The following is a 21,743-nucleotide window of genomic DNA, read 5'->3' as shown; positions in this document are numbered from 1 at the left end:
GTTTGTTCATCGGACAAGTATTTATGTCTCCTCTACACGATGTGGACTGTTGGGCCGCAGTATGACAAAGAAAGAAAAATGAAAAATGGTTCCCACTTACAAGAATCATCCTACTTAGTCAAGCAAACGAAAGATTCTTTTCTACTCACAGCTAACATGAATCTCCTTTAAAATTTAACATCCCCACCACCACCACCACCCCCCACTAAATCCTCCCAAGGACTTTTGTCTATCTTGGCATTTGTTCTATTGCTTCTTCATACCCAGTACATTCGCTCTCCTTTTAAGGGACTGCTGAAAATAAAATAGCAATCTCTAACACCTGTCAGTTAAAAGGAGATATTACTTTTAATAAATCAGGTAACTGTTTAACAAGTCAGAAGAGATAGTTCCATCTGAGGGGCTTCAACAACTTTGCAGTGTCCTCTCCTTGTCATTGCTACACAGAAATCTCTGAAATGTCAAGAAAGAAAAAGGAGAGTTTGATATTCTGATAGTGAGATGACATGTGGATCTCAGTCCCTCATCTGGAAAATCAGAACAATGTCTTTGTTTGGAACAGTTTTAGAGTGTCTTCAGAGTGGGAAACCTATCACTACTGCTCAAGATGGCACCTTGCCACTCACCAACTCATTAGTCTAATGGTGAAACCACTTGATACTATTGCTTTTCCCTAGCTAGAAAGCGCATAACAAAGTTAACTCTGTCTCGGCTTCAGGCAGTAGAGAAAATCTGAAGTTGCTTGCTGCCATTGCCACATGTATTGAAAATCCAAGAGGGCATGACAGATGGGAAGTAAATCTTGTATTATCAAAAACCAGAAGTGATCTAAAGGAAACAGTTACGTCTGTTTTTTATCTTTGGGCAAGATATTTTCCCTAGGACGTCTTTGGATTGATTTTCTGGCTACGAAGACCATCCTAGTCAGGTAAAGAAAAGGATGGGTGTGCACTCAGAACAGCAGATACCACTTGTTTGTCTATCCAAAAACAAGTATAAGGCAATTTTCAGTGTCATCTGAGTGGCACGAGTGATTTGGGAATTTATAGGTCATAAAAATTTTAATTAAGATAAGCAGGAAAGACTTACACAACGAACCTCAAATTGGAAAAGTAAAAGCAAGGAAATTCTGGGATCCAATCAGAAACAGAGCCAGACAGTGGGGGCCATTAGGACTGTTCAAATTTTTTCCACTTAATATTCTTCCAGATATATTGTACAATTGCACTTCCCTGCCTCATTGAAGTTAGATATGGCTGTATGGCTTACTCCAGTGAAATGTGAGGGAAAACAGTATTTGTTATTTCTGGGCTTTAAAAGGCAGGAGAGAATTTTCCATGTATCCTTTTCCTGCCTCAGCAACTGTGGATCCAAATGTGGAGATGAAACTTCTTTCAGTCTGGTCTCTTTGTAACCTAGACTATCACAGTCCACCTGCTAATTCACATTAGACATATATTTCATGATATTAAATCATCGAGATTTTGACATTTGTTACTACAGCATAACCTGGCCCATCTTGACTAAGACAGGGTTTTCATGGAATATATAAGATAATTAGCTAATAAAAGTAAAAATGAGAAGGAAAGTCTTAAGGAAACTAAAATTGCAGTGGAACTAAAGGAAAATAATTTATTCAGTAGCCAAAGAGAAATGTCTCCTGTGTAGTATACAAAGTAAGCAAATATCTATAGACATATATAGTAAACATATGGAGAGAGATATAGTAAATATATATACATACATAGATACAGTTATATATTTCTAAATCTTAGCCTTCCTCCCACTGAATAACACATTGTTTCCTTACTTCCCCAACCCTGAAAGCAGCAGCAGCAGCAGCAAGAGCACAGCAGAGATATGTTTCGGGTAGCTCCTTCGGTTAAATTTCTTTTTCATTCCCCAGACTGGAAATGACATTGTCTGGATTCCCTGCTTTTACCTCTGTCCACACAGAGTTTATACAGTAGCAGAGAAATTTTATTAAAACATAAGCCTAACTGTGTCACTCCTTTGCACAATGCCTTCCAATTGCTCACCATACACTCAGATCAAGCCAGTCCTTCCCAGAGCTTGAAAGTTCCTATGTGTTTACTATCTCTGACTTCTGCTTCCTCCTCATCCTTACCTCTCTGTACAGAGCTGTTCCTTGACTATACCAAGCACATTTCTGGCCTAAGGGCACTTGTAGTTCCTGGTCCTCCTGGATGTCTACATAGCTCACTCCCTCCTTTTCTTCTAGATGCTGCTCAGACCTTTTTGGAACACTTTTCACACTTAAATGACTACCTATCAAAATTGTTATGCTTTATTTTTCTCTATAGTAGATAAGAGCCTATGATATACTCTATATTTTCTGTGTTTTTGTTAATAATCTGGCTCCCCTAATGGAATATAATAAGTTCCATGAAGATGGCTCCTGTGTTTTGTTTTGTTCTCCGTGGAATTCCATCACCCAGATGAGTAAGTACCTGGCATGGAGCAGTTTTTCAATAATGATTATTTTCTCAGTGCTGAACTTCTGTGCTCTGCGGTGTGGCTCCTACTTTGCCTTTTCAGTCTCTGAATTGGCCACTCAGTGTGCTGTCTGAGGTCAGGCTCAGGGTCAGAGCCTGCCAGCACAATAGCCCCAAGAAGAAATCTGAGGAATTCCTGCTGAGGTCCCCAAAGGCAGTCCACGGAAAAATTTACTCTTGCCCATGAGGCAAAGAGACAAACAAGGGCATGTTTTGAGAGTTTTTACATAAAGATAATTTTTTGTTTTATTTTTTTAAAGATTTTATTTATTTATTCATGAGAGACACGCAGAGAGAGAGAGGCAGAGACACAGGCAGAGGGAGAAGCAGGCTCCATGCAGGGAGCCCAATGTGGGACTCGATCCGGGTACTCCAGGATCACACCCTGAGCCGAAGGCAGACGCTCAATCGCTGAGCCACCCAGGCATCCCTAAAGCTAATTTTTTAAATGTAAGTTGTGTCCTTACACTTTTAACACTAACGTGTCCTTTCATGTATGAAATGATGATGGAACCCTGACAGCCTTTTGTTTGGTAGTTTTTTGGGTTTTCCTTTTCATTGGCTTTACTTGGTAAGGTTAAAAAGTTTAGAGTCTCCAGTAATTTTCAGTTTTCAAATATTCTGGCATTATCTATCCTAAAAGGTGAGAAACTGAAGCCAGGGAAAATGCCATGATTCCTGCAAGTTCAAAGATCTAGGTTTTAGCAGAACTGAAGTTAAAACTCATGCTCCCTCATTTGCAGCTGATTCTGTTTTCTCTATAAAAGACTCCTTTCCTCTGAGAAGCCCTTAAGAAAGATTCCTTTTCCAACTTGGAGTGTCCTTTATCCCTTGACACTTGTTCTCTTAATCATCAAGTGCTTTGGGGCTCTGGTAGAAAATCAAGACTCTTCTTTCTCATTTTTCTGTCTTTATTCCCCTCTGGAAAAAAGAAAAGTTTATGATCAAGATTGAATAATTTTATTTCTTGCCATGTCCGCATGAATGATGGCCACAGCCAGGAGTCAGATTAAAGAAATAGGCACTTTTTGTTGGTAACTGCATAATGCCTAGAGATTGTATTTCCTCATTTAGAAATTTGACTAATTTATTTAAATACTTCCTTGTTGCTTAAAACAAAAACATAGAAAAGCCAATAGAATGAAAGTTCTAACACTCTAACTCCCCCAGAGAAAACCACAGTTAACAATTTTGCATATATCCTTCTAGATCTTTTTCTATTTACATATATAAATAAGTAATGTTCTAGGAATAGCATAGGAAAACCCTGGAAATTTGTGAAAGAATACACACACACATATAACAAGAGAACATACACCACTAACAGTGATTCTATCTGAATGGTAGGAGTAAGAGTGATGTGTATATGATGCATACACCATTTTTATAAATGGTGTCAAAAATATGACTTCAACAGAGAGCAAGCTAAGGCTGAATGAAATATTTAGGGAAGTCATAGAGTTTAAGAAAGTCAGTTCTAAAAAGATGAAGTGTGGGATCCCTGGGTGGTGCAGCGGTTTGGCACCTGCCTTTGGCCCAGGGTGCGATCCTGGAGACCCGGGATCGAATCCCACATCAGGCTCCCGGTGCATGGAGCCTGCTTCTCCCTCTGCCTATGTCTCTGCCTCTCTCTCTCTCTCTCTCTCTCTCTCTCTCTCTGTGACTATCATAAATAAATAAAATAAAAATAAATAAAAAAATAAAAAGATGAAGTGTCATATTAGAAGCAGATTGAGTGGTTAGGAAAGACTAGAAATGTGAAATGTGAGGGAAAATGTGAGTAGAAGGCTATGCTGTGTAGAACATTCCTGGATTTTATATTGTCTGATCAACCTTTGCTGTCCTGGATGTTATTCTGTACATTTCTCAAGTACTCTGTGTGTGTGTGTGTGCATGTGTGCATTTTGCAAATATCCAACTAAACTCTATTATAGGCCAGAACCTTGTCTCCATGTATTCATTATCCCCCTAACTGGAGGGTCTGCATAGTACTCAGCACTAGGTAAACACTGAATGTCTGCCATGTCGACTTCTGCGTTTACTTATTCTCTTCCTTAAAGACTGAGCTAAAGATGTCTTGAGCTGTTAAGAATTCTTTCTCCATCCCTGGTCCTATATGGATTCATGAGCTGCTTTCAGTTTCTTGTTGTCTTGGAATCTGGCCTATAAGCCGTTAAGAGAATGTCGAGTGCACACCAGATCACAATCACAGCAAGGACTTCTCATCACAGCTGACATGGAGAATAGAATATGCTCCCTTTGTAGAGATCATGGTTCTGGAGAGAAGGTTCCAATTTTCATGAGCCAAACAATTGATTATAACACCTTCCTGCCACTCACAATGTCCTGACATCTATATGGGAGTCATCTGGGCTACCATCATGAGGTATACATTTTGATCACCACCAGTCAACTTGGAAAATCATTGAATTCCAGGATCAAAACAGACCTTAAAGGTATCTTAATCCAACATCCATCTTCTTTATAATTATTGATAACTGCTAGTAATTTACATAATATATTCATTGTCAGGAAGTTTTCTTTTCATCCATATGAGGATTTGAAATTTTCCTTCCTGAAACTTCTACCATTTTTTGCTCATTAACTACTATTTGACATTTGACCTCTTTATATGTCAGATATTGATGTGTTGAGGCTAGAAAGATGAGTAAGCCACAGCTCCTGCTTTCAACAGCCTTTTAGTTGGGTTGGAAATTAATTATATAAATATATAATAAATATGCTGTATTTATGTGAAATGATTCATAGTTTTGTAGAAAAGCAAGGTAGAGGAGCACCTAACCCAGTTTGAGCTGGCAAAGTAAGGGAATGGAAGATTTTTGATATGTGATATGTCACTTCTCTCTCTAACTTGTTAACCTTAGGAAATATTTAATCAGCTACTGATCAACCCAACTATATCATCTAGAAAAAACTTCCATCTTTACTATGAGCATAATAATATTTACTGGGGTATAGTGACTGAATCCTCGTCATCCCTTCCTTCATTCCACTTCCACCTCTATGTAGAAACAATAACATTTCAGGAATTGACCCCATAATATCATATCCTTTGCCAGGATCACTAATCTAAGCCTATCCGTGCATAGCATTCCATTGAAGACAATTGCTGTTGGAGTGTGGGAACATTACAAAGGGAAAAATTATGTTCTGTGCTTGGGAGTGGCATACTTTCTTTCATTTTTTCTTTCCAGAAATGAATGAGGTAACATGTAGCCTATTTTCTACTAGTGAGCAACTCACATCCATGATGAAGCCAACACTGTTATCAGAAAAGAGACAAAAAGAAATTAAATCCTTGATCATATTATTGAGCTAGATGAGCCAGTCCTGACACACACTTCCAAGCATGTAAGTCAAAAAATGTAGTTACTCTTGTAGCCAGTTTGATTTGGGTTTTCTGTTCTTTGCATCTGAAAGCATCTTAAGTGTTTCACTTGCCTAAAGCTTTGTTGAAATGAAAAAATAGAATGTCCTTTTTTTTCTCCAAACAGCTAGTCTAATAATATTAAGAAGGGAAAGAAACTTTCTTTGGTATTCTTGTTTTTGTGAATCAATTATGGTTCCCTGTGCCCAAAGGCACATTTTCCAGGAGAAATGTTCTTGATTCACTTAGAGAATGGATAACAGTTGGAAGCAATTCAGCTCCACAAGTATTGATTACATGTCTACTCTTTGCCCTGCATTATGCTAGGCACCAAGGTATATGCAAAGTGGTTCTAAATAAGATATGGCTCCTTTCTTCAAGGAGCTTAAAATCCTTTGGAAATCAAATGTAATATAAGGAGTTTGAGCTTTGGTGTCATACACTGAGTTTCAAATCTTGCCCTGCCTATTATATGTCTGGCACTATACATATGCTGTCTCATTCAATCTTCAAATCAACCATTAAGGTCATTATTTATGGATGAGGAAATTAAGTTCAAAGAAGTAACTAACTTTCCCAAAGTGACTTGTCAGACATGATGGCGCTGGGAAATGAATATAGGACTGAGTCCAAAACCAAAGGTATGACCAATGTTTAGGTGGGATCTGAATGTGCCGTTAATAGGCAAGCACCCCCAGACAGCCAATTTATGTCTATTGTAGTTCTTCTGTCCTGAAGATAGGCTCTGAAGTCAAAGGTGGTGCTCAGTTGGTCTTTTTGGGGGAAAAACTCTCAAATGAGGCAAAAGCTCCATCTGATGGCAATTAGTGCAAAAGGCAAGAGCATTGAACAAATTTTTTTGTTATTTATCCATTTAATGAAGATTTATTATACCTAATATATGACAGGCATCGTACTAAACACAATGAAGGATGCAAAGATTCATGAATTTCAGTTTCTGCTCCACAGGAGCTGTGGCTTTTAAGTAACAGTAATTGCCATGCATCATATGCCTACTAACTGCAAGGCATTTTTCATAAATCATCTGTACCATTTAAATGGCAGTACAGTTTAACAGTTTTTGCTCCCATTTTATGGATGCAGAAGCTGAGCCTTAGAAAAGGCTATATACTCAAGTCACACAAGCAAAATTAAGATTTGAAAACAGGTCTGATCCCAAAGCTTGTGCTCTTTTTACAGGGAGACTTTGCTACATGTGTCTGCCACCTAAACTTGATTGACAGAAGTAGTGTCCAAGAGTTGTTCCTTTTTTACCTTCCACTCCTACCACTTGGCTCCCATTCTCTTCCACATTGAGTGCCTCTCCAAGTGCTGTTTGCTTGGGCACTCAGTGACTCCACGTCATATGTTTTCAGCTCCGTAGCAGAACTATCATCTTGTCCTGATGTTTACCAAGTGACTGATTTTGAGAAAGCTGAGGTCTGAGCATTACGTTTCAAGTTCTGTTAGCCATAATAGGCTTTCTTGCCTTTAGTATTGAACTGGCTATATGATTTAAATTCAACAAATACATTTTGAACACTTACTAGGTATGCTAGATCCTTCCATATATGTTGTTTCATGACTTCCATTTTGCAAATAATGGATTTGGAGCTGTAGTAAATTCCTCAAGGTCACGCACATGGTAAGTATAGGTCCAAAATTCAAGTCCCAGTTCTCTTGATCCAGCATAGTTTTAAATATATATCCAAGTTTTCAATATATTTTCCAGGATATGTCCAAATCTAATACATTTTCTGCTACACCAGATGTGAACGCTGTTGGTTTTTGTCTGGTGAGAACTACTTTTATTTAAAGCGTTTACTCTCTTTCTTCCTTTCATTCCACTTCCATGATTGCTTTCGGAATATTTTACGTCTGTGCAACCTCTGCTTTTTTCCTTGGTGTCTCATAATTACTGGTCCTGGCTCCATGCTCTCTCCCATAACTATTCCCAGAGGCCAGCTCTCACCATGTTACAGCCTGCCTCTCAGTTAAGTTTTCATGAGAAATGCCTCTTTTGTGGCATTTACCAAAGGGGAAAAAAAATCTCCCAAGCTTCTCTAAATAGCATAGAGTAATACTTTTCTCATAGTCCTGAAAAAGTTTCTTTTTCTTTTCTTTTTTTAACTCGTATGACTTGTCCCGTTAGTAGGACCTAGACAGTTTGCCACATGAAAACTCTTCAAGTAGACTTTCTTTAAACCTTCAGTATGACTAAAACAGTGATTTACTCTCCTTAGCCCCAGGTAATCTCTTGGGAATACTTTATGATTTTCAGAAAGAAAAAAATAGCAAATGAAATATGTGAGATTTATTTTTAAAATTAATGTTTACCGTAAAACTCAGGAGGTAAGGCCTTCATTTGTGTAAGGCCACAACAGTTTTTATGTCTGCTGACTTATGAAGTTCTCAGCAACAATTTAGACTTTTCTATATTTCTTGCATAAACCCATCTTGCTTGAAACTTCAATGTGGTAACCCTTGGATTGAACCGAAAGAGAGTGGAAATGAGAAAGAGCTAGGGTCACTCACAGCTACCTTCAGAAGCTGGTAAACGTTTTTGAAGTTCTATCAAGAGAAAGTTGGTGTAAAGTAGGATTAAGACTACCCTTTCCTTGTAGAAAGGGCAAGTGGAAAAAATGTCCTAGTCTTTTGAGAGAATAAGCAAAATTATGCTTTTAGCAAAGTAGTGAAAAGCAGTAACTGAGAAGTCTGATAGACCAGAGTGCAAATTCCACATTGACTACTTTTTAACTGCAAGTGATTTAACATCTCTGAAGTTGTTAATACTTACCACTTCGTAAGATTGCTGTGAGATTTAAATGAGATAATATAAGTAGAGCACTTAGTAAAGCACAGCTTGTCTGTTGATCCTAAATTTGGTAAATACCCTAGCTGTTATGAAAATGATTATATTTTCTAGATGTATATCTTCAGTGAAGTTCAAGTGGTATGACAGGACGTTTCCACTTGGGTATCTGATCATCACCTCAAGCTTATAATCATGTACAGCAGAAACATTTTTTTTCTGAAATCAAGGTGAGAGGATGGATGTCATTGACCTAGGAGATAGATTTCAATTGCTAACTGGTACCAATCAGTCATGCATTTCCAATGTATGCTTATTGAGGCAATTAACCTTCAGTCTCTGTAAGTATATGTGATTGGATTTCCTAATAAGGTATTGGTTAAGAGAGATTATATCACTTCAAGTCTCAGCATAAGTCTTCAGAAATCACTTGATACAAATCTAATGTTTTGAGAAAGTTGGGCAAGAAGGAATTCACAAGCTTTTAGGTGACACTGGGAATGACTTGGAGAAAGGAGGGACAAATTGAAAATTCAGCTGATTATCCAGATTCTGCAACATAGGCCTTGCAACCCAGGAACTTTTAACTTTTAGTCCTTTAGTAGAATTTAAATTCCTGTATTACTATCCATAAGGGACATCCTAACTCCAGAGCTGTTTCTGAAATTGCCAATGACCTTTTTGTAGAGACTGTTTCATTGGAGAAACTTACCTAAGGCAGTCTTTACTAGAAATGATCCTAAAAGCACATATGAAAAATGGGATTTTGGATGGCATGACCGCCTGCCTGGCAGACAGTAAGGACCATATCACTGGAGAACTACCCTTAGAAAAAGACTATATATAAATGAGTGAATGAATGAATGAATGAATCTTTGTATTTACTTAGCATGGAACCTGGCAAAAAAAATGATTGGATAATTCCAATTCTATACTCAAGGAGCATGATATTTTAGAATATAAGAAACATAGACAATCCTAAACTAATCTACTGATCCTAGACTACATTAGTTTGATTATTACTGGATTTTGAAGATTTGTGAATCAGAAATAATAGCTTCTTACCCCTCAAACTGTGTGACCTTGCTCTAAATTTTGAAGCAGAGTTTCTGGTCAAGCAAACAGAAAATGAATTTCACCAAGTGAAGGAAGTCAGCCAACCACCAGGCAGGCCAAGAATTTGCCTGGATAGCTGCCTCTCCAGAGATTATGGAGGAACAATGGAAGATCCAGAAAGAAGCCCATCTCCAGCTCCATGCTCTTCTTCCCTATTAGAAACCAACATTTCTTCTATAATGTATGAATTTGATTGGCTTTGACACAATATTTCTGAATAACAAATGACCCCAAACTCGCTGGTTTAATAAAACAAACAATCATTTATTTTCACAGTCTGTGGGTTTGCTGAGCTGGGGTGAGGCAGAGCTCAGCAGTGTGGATCCCTGGGTGATTGTGTTTCTCTGAGCCAGCTAGGGTGGCTCTGCTCCACATGTCTGTATTATCCTGGCATTGAGAACTGGGCAAGGCATGTTTCTTTCACAGAAGGAGCAGAGGCAAAAGAGAGGAAGAGGAAGCATGGAAGACCTCTTAAAATCAGCATGAACCGGCCCTGTAACTCCCATCCACACTGTCAAAGCAAGTCATATGGCCAAGCCCAAAGTCTAAGAAGCAGGGAAATACGCATCCTCCAGGGTGAGGCTGTGGCAAGAGTGTGGATGCAGGTAAGGTAGAGAATAAGAGTCATTCAATCTACCAATCTGAATCACCCCCAAGCCTACAAAAAGTACTTTCACTTGAAGAATTTGAAGTTTCCTTATTAAAAGAATTTTTCTTCCCTCACTTCTCATCATCATTCAAGGTTCTAAATCCCCATCACCCCTCCCTTATCCAGAGTCCAGAATTCTTTTTTTCATGAACAAGCAGCATTAACATTCATGGTACTGCCTAACTTCACTCCCTGTAAATAATAATAAAGGATATAGGATATGAAGTTTTCTCTCTCTCTCTCTCTCTCTCTCTCTCTCTCTCTCTCTCTCTCACACACACACACACACAGAAACTATAGAGAGTATCCAAAATAAAGACAAGCTAATTATTGGGTAGGGTTAATCTGAATGTCTTCATGAGGAATTTAAATATCGAGTATAATCTTAAAGGAAATTACTAAACTCTCCAAAGGCTTAATTACCCCAAAAGTATTTAAATAGACCAAAAATCCAATTGTAACATTCCACCTATTACCCATATGGTGAGAAAAGAGATGTATGGACTATTTAATACTTTGTCCTTTTATCTGTTATTCACCACAAGCCTTCATCCAGCCATATAAGGAATGCAGATCATTAGTGCAAGGCAAGGGAGTGACAGCAGGGATAGCTTAGACCTAACCCAAACCCACAGCTAGACAGAGCTTAACGCCCAACTCTAAGTGGGTCAGGAGTAGTGTGCCTCATGCGTACGCTCTGTATCTCTGTCTCTCCCAGTGTGCGTACACAAGTATGTGTACATAAAATCAAAAGTAAATGTTTGCTGTTTCTATTGATCAATTAATGCCCATCAATCATCAATAAATTGTACTATATCTGCCCAGTAGCTGCTATTGCCATTAGGGGCCATTAGCTTGTTAAAAAGATACATGTTTGAGCCTCTGAGGTGATATATGAGTTTCCCCCACTATCTGAAAGTGAAATGTTCCTATAAAATCTTTCATAATCAAAAATGAGGTAAAATGAAGAAGCAATGACCATTAATTTACATGGAAAAACTTCTGAGCTTTCCCAGACCCAAAAAATAACCTCTCTTAGGTTTGTCGGATACCTTAGGGCACATCTTGCTGATGAATGCACAGAATAAATAGAGATAAAGCAGAGATGCTCACAAGACACAGTTCAAAGTTGGATGCTGAGATGCTGAATGTCGATCCAGGGAAGGAACTCAGCAGCATCACCGTCACTGGCAGCCTTTATAACAGCTCTGCAAAACAAAAACTGCATGCTATTTTCACTTTTCATCTTTTTTGTGTGTGAAAGCAAAAATCCTTTTCTGATTTCTTTTTGTTAACGAAAATGGATACAAACATAAGGGCTTCTATCAAAGCAAAGTGGTATACTGCAATCTTCTGGAAAGTGGGGGATGTCTGCATAGTACAGTTGCCTTACCCTATTGTTTCTAAAACCAAGTTTAAGGAGAAGCCACTTTTTGGGTGAAATACCCCTATTCAGCATTTCTGTGCCATTCTGACTACTGTTCACCACAGAATTTACCATCCTGTATCCTACCTGTCCCCACCATTTGACCTTAAGCAGGTAAGGATGGCAGGTAAGCAGTTGTCTTCATTCATTATTTATCTGTTGGTATACCACAGTCCCTACCATGCATTAGATGCTCAATAAATATTTATTGAGAGACATAAACAGCATTCCAGTACGTTACACAGCACAATAGAAGGGAAGCATTTTGTAACTTGTCAATGTTATACAACTATCTTATAATTATTATAATCTCCATGAAAAGTCACAATAAGCAAACTTGAGATTGCAAATGAACCAGCCTAGGCAATCTGCCGATTTTGCCCATTATCTAATTTGGGGGTTTTGTGTATAGATCTCAGCATGAATATGTACAGTGTATACTTAACAATGTGGGCTACAGGGCATATAAACATGCTTCATGGTGAGGGGCAGGCCTATACCCACTGCCTACAGACACAGAGACAACCACATTAGTAACAAACAATCTTGGACTTAGAAACGGTTTCACTATGGAAGTCCCTCAAGGTTATGAAATATAACTGAGATTCATGTGCAAAATAAAATGCAAGTCTTACCAGAGGAAAAATACAGTTTTTCTCTGTGTTAGAGAGAGAGAGAGAGAGAGAGAGAGATTTTTTTCTCCCTGAACGATAGGACCATAATGATTCAATTTCTCTTGCACCAATCAGCATCAGCTTGTGAGATCCAGACCTGGCACATGGAAATTTCAGCCTTAAGTCAAATATTATTTCAAAGTTAATGACAAAATCTATTTTTGCAGTGGTCTTGTTTAAAATATTTCCCCTTAATACTCTTGAAATGCTGTAATTGAAAGCAGTTATTTGAGATGCCAGTGCATACTTCTTTAATTATGTCCTGTACCATCTGTTTCCAATGAAAGGGCAGTATCTGTTTGCAGTTACCAATCTTATGAAAAACAGGCTTGTCCCGAAATAGATTGGAACTAAAACCAGAAAGCATTTCTTTCAGAGGCATCCTTTCAAGCCAATTAACTTTAATCATTATAGAAATGTTTATTTCCCATCTTAGTCTCTCTTCACATGTAAATTCCTTCAGGGGAAAAGATCTCTTTTTGTGACTGTTTGAATAGTTCCAATTTGGATTAATCAGAACCTGCTGGCCTGTATATGTTCCAATTGTGAATGCTGGCAGCTTTCTTGATGAAGGAGGCATTCGGTCCCCAGGAGAACAGATCTAGAAACGCAGCAGGCACACACCTACTGGTCAGAGCAAGTTTGCTTAACCACCCAGGCCCCGTGCTTGGCCCCACGCTGCCTTCTAGGGTGGGGACCAATAAAGTGGTTTCATGGGCAGAATCTTACACTACGTCAGTATGAAACCCATCTCCCCAGATGAGCCTGAGGTCCTCCTAGACCACATATTCACATGTCAGTCTTACAGAAGCTGTAAGAAAGTTTGGTGACCTTGCAAAAGATGGCATCTGTGGTGGTAGCTCATAGTGGCATCACACTGCCTAGTGGAGAGTTATTTCTGAATTGCCTCTGTTCTTCAGCGAAATTTCCTAAACACAGGTAAAAAAAAAAAAAAGGTTTATGGCAAATATTATTTGTTATTATTATTGAGATGATGATGATGATGTAGCTTCATTCCTCCAAAATATAGGTTCCCAAGGGCAGATCTGGGCCTGATTTGAATATATGTCAAATACCTAGAACACTGCCTGGTACAAATAAACCCTCAGTGAATACTTGTTCAATTTATTTACTCTTCTATACCATGTGGATACATTAATAGAAGACATACAAGGTCTCTCTCTTATGGTGTCTTGGAGATAAAAACAAAATGGTCAAAAGACTTGGCAAGTGGACATAACACATCTTAAGATTGAGCAACAAGATCATCCCTGTGCTTAGACAGTGTCTGATGCAAAATATCTGGAGCAGAGTTGGTATTTAATAAATATTTGATTAATTTAGCTCAGCAAGCACACATGACTTGGCCACCACCTAAGAAATCTGCCATTTATTGAACTTCTAATAAGTTCCATTTATTGTGATGAATGTTTTATACAGATGAGCTCCTCTAATCCTCAAAACAAACACTCCATGAAATAGATATTAAATAGCCGCAATGTTCAGGTGAGGAACTGAAACATATATAGAAAACAGCTTATCGGAGTTGACCAGTTAGTAGTAAATGCCGACAATGAGATCAGGAATCTGTCTTAACTGAAAGTTAATATTCACGTGTTTTTTATTGTCTTCCATGTACTGCTCAAACTGCCCTTCAGGAAGTGTTGCCTCTAACACACCAAGCCCAGGGACTTCACAGTTATGTATTTAAAATATGAAACTACATTAGTATTATTTGGGAAAGAATGGTCCCCATTTCCATTTCTTGCTTGAAGTTCCTGGAATTGTACCTTGACTGGGCCTCCTCATAACGATATCTTTCAACTTTGGTTTTCTGAAGCTAAGGATGAGTAGCTTTTGTATCTCATAAGCCTCATCCAAGAAATAGATATTCTCCTTGTTTCCCAAGAATCATGAGGGTAAATAGTATATTTTCCCCCTTTGGAGTTGAAATGTTATCCTGTCAGGTTGGATGGCTTGACAGGCTTGAGTTAAAAGAAAGCCTCTCATCTATGCCACACTCTTTTTCTCTGATGATTTACGTGGAAATGTAACAAAATTCCTTAAAATTGCATAATTGAGTCCTATCCCTAACTTTCCAGAAAGCAGTCAGGAGTGCCTGTGGGAATCTCCAGTGAGAAACAGTACAGGGTGACACAACACAGGGGGACATGGGGGGAAATGGTGGAATATCGGGAAAAAGAACCAAGACACACTAATTATACAGTAGCTGAGTGTCTTAACACACTCACACTAATGAGTGCCTTCTGACATTATGCGGTCAAGGAGAAGTTTGTCTCCATGTCCCTGAGGCTGGCATTCAGGGGCTATGATTCATAAGCTGGGGTGGGAGTTAACGAGTTATGAACAAACTCCAAGCACTAATTCTGCATCGAATGGCTATGATCTATTTGTCAACTGTTCATTTATCATTTAATAATATCAATCACCACTTTTCAGTCTTCCTGCACAGTGTATGAAATTCTACCCTAGCAGCAAGTGAGATATATCTAATCTAGAGACTATTCCATAAATTCATCAAACACACACATACATAAAAATGGGATAAAGGTAACAATAAATAGGTCAGGATGGGGCAAAAGTCAATGTGTTCAAATGAAAAACACTAATAAAAAACAATAAAAATAACAATCATCGGGCAGCCTGGGTGGCTCAGCGGTTCAGCGCCGCCTTCAGTCCAGGGCGTGGGCCTGGAGTCTCAGGATCGAGTCCCATGTCAGGTTCCCTTCATGGAGCCTGCTTCTCCCTCTGCCTGTGTCTCTGCCTCTCTCTCTCTTTCTGTGTGTCTCTCATGAATAAATAAATAAAACCTTAAGAAAAAAACAATCATTTGGGGTGCCTGGTTGGTTAAGACTGGCTGTTGATTTTGGCTCAGGTCATGATCTCAGAGTCATGAGATCAAGCCCCATGTCAGGCTCCACACTCAGTATGGAGTCTGCTTGTCCCTCTCCCTCTGCTTCTGCCCCACCCCACTCTCTCTCAAATAAATAAAATCTTAAAAAAATAAACGTCATTTATTTGGTTTCTTACTGTGTGCCAAGCATAGTGCTAGGAGCTTCATAGTGTCCTTTTATAAAGACCCTGTGAAATGAATACTCTTATCTCTATTTTCCAGATGAAAAATTGAGGCTCAAAGAGATTAACATTTTTAGGCTCCAGTACTAGTAAATGATAAAAGCAGAATTCAACCCCAGCTTTGACTCCAAAATATTTGCTCTGTACATATTCATGCAGTTGTCTTAAGGATTATATTAGGGAATATGATGCAGAAAACTCCATTCCATGAAGGAAGCAGATTGAGAAAATAGAGAAGTTAAAGACTAATATAGGATCCTGGGAATATTCCTAACTAGACATTAGATCTCGACATTAGATCTAAGTTCTATTTTCTGCTATTTTAGTAATGAATTTTATGACTTGAATAAATCCTTTGACCTCTCTAGTTTTATCACATATTCTATCAAAATAAGAAGATGAATTTGATGCTGTTAAACATTTCTGTAGAAAGTTTTGGTGTCCAAATCCCACCCTACACTACCTCAGGCTTTCTGTTGAGGGAGATATTGAAGCAAGGCCAAATAGCCAAATAAGGAATGACATGCCAGCATTTCAGGTGGATGGCTCCTTGGCCAACTCATACTAGAGCTTATTGGGCTTTGAGGCAGGGCTGGGCTCTTCTCTCCCTACTTTCATCTAGCATGATTGGTATAGTATACTCTAAATATAACTGAAGAACTAGCCTCATGGATAAGAGCAGTCAGCCTTCCTCAGCCACCAAGTGCAAGAAAACATAGGGTCAAAACTATGGGTGAACTTTCCTTTCCAAATAAGCCAAAGCAGAAGCAGGGAATGGAGAAAAAGCAAAAGAAAAGTGTCATTTCTCTCCTCCACAAATGACTTCTCAGATTTTTCCTGGATCCTTTCCTTCTAAGATGAGTCCATGGATTGATGAAGCTGCTGTCCCTAAACAAGCAGGGCTACATTTCATGACTGCCATTCAAACTGAGACATGTAGTGAAATTGCAGATTACCTACAAAGAAATGGCAATGAAATTAAAAGCAGATTTTTAGTTCAAGCAACAGATATCAGAAGACAATGGCAATAATACATTCAAAGTACTAACGGAAAATAATTATAAATTTAGATTTTTAAAAAAACTTAGCTTAACTATTATTCAAAAGGTAAAGGGAAAACACTGTTTACTATGCAGTTTCTCACTGAAGAAAATTATCAAAGGTTGTGTTTCATGACATTTTCACTTTAAGAACCAGATAGCTCTCCTAAGCCCTATGCTATAGCTCTTTCTGCTTTTTTTTTTTTTTGTGCCTCTACGCTATAGCTCTTTTCTGCTTTTTTTGTGTGCCTCTACCACAAGATAGAATCTATAGGGCAAAGGGGATATGCCCACCTTCTAGACCCTGATCTCAGTACCCAGAATGCCTAAATTCCCTGCCCAAACAGCCCTGAACCTACTTATAGATCCTGCATGGGTCTCTTTCCCTAGTTGTGTTCCAAGAGTGGAAGTTTCTACCACTGGTCACATCCCTGTGACCCAAGAGATGGCCCAGAGGTGGCTGTTTGCAAGGGTGTGGAAGGAGTTTGGATGTATCATGGGGAGAACAATAAACATGTATGGAAGGTTTTTAATTGTGTGGGATGGAGGCAGAGTGGGAGCAGAATGAGTACAAGCTGCAGAACTCAGGCCAGCAGCACACTCCCCCAAGCCATGATTTTCTGGCTTGAAAGTCCAAGAAATATGAGAAATCTGAATTTGAACCTAGACTTTGAGGTTGTTATGAAGGTATAATTGTTAAGAAGAAATTTAGAATAATAGGATATAGCACGCATTGAATCTACAAAAATCATTAGGTTTTTTACAGTTGCTGATTAATTAATCTATTGACATGGTTTTATTAATCTTCATACCTACTGTTGTTTCTTATATTCTACTCCTTCCTCTAAGTTCTCTTTCTCCTAGGCTTCCCTTAATATTTGCAGGGCCTTGAGCAAAAGTACAAATGAAGGCCCACAGATCCTATGCCTAAATATTTAACAGTTGTAAATAAAGCCTACCAATTATTAAGTAAATGATATTCTACACCAATAATGAATAACTTATATGCCATTAAAACATTTAAAGCTAGTTATACACAGTAAGACAATAGAAAGTTTAGGGTAAGCACTAAAGGAATAAAAATATTTAGTTTTGGAACTGAGAAAATAAAATAAAAGGGAAACACATGAAGCTTATTAAGCCTACACTAAAAGGAAAAAATGGAGCAAAGAAATAGTGGTAAACAGGAAAACACGAAACAAGACAGAAAGAATAAGTCCAAATTTTAATAATTAAGATAAATATAACTGCAATGAGAGCACCTATTAAAAAAGGAATGAACGGTTTGGATAAAATAAAGAATAAAATCCAGCTATCCGCTACTTATAAGACATACAATGGAAATAAAACCATGAAGGCTAAAAAATGCAATTTTGAAAAAACGATATTCCATTTAAACTCTAACACCCCTCCAAAAAGGCTTACTTTCTAATGTGAATACCAGATAACATAGAATTTAAGGAAAGATAGTTAATATAAATCAAGTGTAATACAACATAACAATATAAGGAGAAGTCAACCAAGAAGAAAGCATGTCCTCCATCAGAGTAAACCAAAAAATAAGCATGATACAGAAGATTTGAATCAAACATTACCAAGCTTGATCTAATATCCATATTTCTATTCTATATCCAGAGAAATTATTTTTCTCCCTTTAGTTAGAAAATATACATTGTTTCCAGGAACATAAAAAGTACAATTAGCCACACAGCATAGAATTAAATGAAAAATTAATAAGAAAAAAATAACTAAAGTATCCTTTCTCTATGAAATTTTTTATAACTTAAAAAAACCTCATGGTTTTAAAAGAGAATTTATAAAGAAAATAGAAATATATTCACAAGTAAATAATGATGAAAATACTGAGTTTTGTCATTTGTTAGAAAATAGCTAATGTGATGCTCACATGAAAGTAAGTAACAGAAAAGTTAACTCTATAAAAAGAATAGAAATTAGTAAAACTTAAATAGAACAATAGGGAATATCAGATAGGAGGATAGATAGATGGAATTAATTTTATAAGAATGGGATCATAGTCTTTGCAGCATTCTGAATAAAATACCCAACATTTAATTTTACCAAAAGAACACAAATAAATTCCTAAACACGAGATAAATATTTCTTCTGTATCACTTATTGATTTTACAAATCCCTCTAATTTTAGTAGGAATATATGAAGAAAATTAAATTGACATCACTTTCTAAAAGCTACATTCCCAATATCAGACTGGTTTTCCTCTCTAATTACAATTAGTAATTGCTTACTAATGAAGCAATTATTATTGCCACATTCCCTCTAGTACCCCCACCTTACTAGTTTTGTTACTTAATTTTATTTAAGGGTTATAACACTTCTATTGTTTTGCAACCATAATTCCTACAATTGGGGTTTTTCCCCCTGTTTTTAAATGGATTCAATAGCCACCAGTATTTGTTTTTCCTTAATTTGACCAATTTTCCAATCTGATGGTTTTAATTTCTTTGAAAATTATTTAATTGTCTGGGTTTTATTATTGAAAATTTTAGTCAAGAATCGTTCACTGAGCTCTATAGTCCTTTACTTTTTTCATATGTGAGATGTCTGCCTTTTCTCCTATTTCCTGAGTGGCAGTAGGTTGGGTTAAATATTCTAGGGTCTGACATTTGTTCCTACAAAAACTTGTAGACATGCGTCATTATATTCTGGAATTTTTTCCTCCTTTGGTGACTCACTTTTTCTGCCTAACTATCTAAAGCAATTCCTTAAAAAAAAAAAAAAAAAATGGGGGGGTGTTGTGTGGGGCTTTTTGTTTTGTTGTTTTGTTTTTTAGTTCAGTAATTTGAAAGTAACTTAACCAAGATTCTAGACAGCACTAATTTTCTATCTTTATTTCTTAGTATGCAAAGTGCCCTCTCAAGCTAATTCTTTTTTTTTTTTTTTGAATTATTTATTTATTCATGAGAGACACAAAGAGAGAGAGAGAGGCAGAGACACAGGCAGAGGGAGAAGCAGGCTTCCGGCAGGAAGCCTGACACCAGACTGGATCCTGGGTCTCGAGGATCACACCCCAGGCCAAAGGTGGCGCTAAACCGCTGAGCCACCGGGGCTGCCTTCAAGCTGTAAATTCTATTCATTCTTTATTTCAGAAAAAAAATTGTTATTATGGTATATCTTGAGTGGAAAGCTTTATCTCAGGGATGCCAACTGCCCTCCAATGCTAGATTATGTTGTTTTTCATGACTATCATCTACCCCTAATAGCTCAAATTTTTTGTCTGTGATTATTTCAACATATGCCTCCATGCCATTAAATCCAGTTTTTCACATGCCTGTTCATTTCCTTGTCCTTTCTAATTCATTTATGAATTCGGTAATGTTGTTATTAGTCCATAATCTGTTTAAATCATTCTACAACTTATTTTTTTATCTCATTCTTTTACCTCATCCTATCTTTGGGCTCATATTTTTACAAAACTATTTCCTGTTTTGAAGCATACACAGCATTATACTAGGTGAAAATGGCACAGAGGAGCAGGGGCACAGATAACATATATAAATATATATTATATAGCATAAATATAAATGTATAACACATATTATGATATATATTTTATATATAGGATTTTATGTACACAACTATTAAATCCAGATAACACAATGCTTTGTCTAAATTATTCTTAAGCACGGTAGGTTTGGAACAGACATCAAGAATTTTTCTATCGTATTTTATAATATATATAAAATTGTCATTTCTAAAAGGAAATTGAGTAATGCAATATAATTTCTATTAATTTCCTCCATTATCAGTTTATATTAATTCAGTCCAAGCCAAAGAAGCTCAGTTTAACTGAATACAACTACTTGTTCTAATCTTGGTCCACTTTTATACTAGCATAAGAAAGTAAAACTCCAGCCCTAGATAATGCAGCCAGTGTTTGCTCAAAGCACCCTCACATCCCGACTTACTCACTAGACCAGGTTTTTCTATCTCACATCCCATGGACCTTTGATCTTTGGTTTTGTGGCCCAGCTCCTATTACTTGCTTTAGATCCCTCTTTGTTTTGATAACCAATTTCAACCAGTTTCTGTGTCCTACCAATTTTAGCCTATTTCACTAATCTCTTCTTATGATCCATTCAAATTTTACCACTTGCAACTCAAAATAAGAGACATTTCAGCTAAAGACTAGTTCTAAAAAATTCCCTAGACTATGAATCTGTACCTTGACCTTCCTACCAGTGTATAATGCACTATGTTGCAATGAGACATACAATGGTAGAGAAAGACAACTTATACTGTAGACTAAAAAGGCAATGATGCCTCAACCTGTTCACCACTGTACTTCTTTGTCCCTCATTGTTACACCCATAGCTTCCCTTACTGGGTAAAGTCAGAAAGTCTAGCCCAACCTGGAACTCCTTTTATGTGTGCTGATTCTTAAACAGCTCATTGGGAGAAGCAGACACATAACTGAGGACCAGCATCAGTCCAAAATGGCTCAAAATAAATTACTTTCCAAATACTTCAAAGAGAATAAGAAGGCAGACAGACTATATGGCTGGTAAAAGTTTGGCGTCAAAGGCAGATGATGGATTTAAACCACAGTTCACTGTATTTTTATGCTTTGAGTGACGGCATAAGTGTCTTCCTGTTATTCTTGGCAAGGCAAAAAACTCCAATTTTGTCTGCGGTGTTTTTTCCCTACTTTATTATTATTTTTTAACTGTGCCAATGCAGTGTTTTCCAAAACTGAGAAAAAGCATTAAGTTATCTTCTCTATTGCTCTGGCCAAAGAGTTGTTCCTTATGATGTGTATTCTAAGACTTCAATAAACTTGATTAACCTTAAATTATGGTAATGCTCTCACTACTCTCCTGGGACATGTCTCCCAATCTAATGATTCTTATTATTAAATATTTCTTTCTGATTCTGGTTTTCCTTTCTTAATTTTCAAGATTTTTATCCATACTTCTCTGAACTACACTTGTGTATATTATGCCATAATCCTAACACAGGTTATGACTTTCACATTAAGAAAGGCTTTTA

This window comes from Canis lupus, chromosome 7 (genome assembly GCF_011100685.1).
Source record: "Canis lupus familiaris isolate Mischka breed German Shepherd chromosome 7, alternate assembly UU_Cfam_GSD_1.0, whole genome shotgun sequence".
Classification (NCBI taxonomy): Eukaryota; Metazoa; Chordata; class Mammalia; order Carnivora; family Canidae; genus Canis; species Canis lupus.
This window is presented reverse-complemented; position numbering follows the sequence as displayed.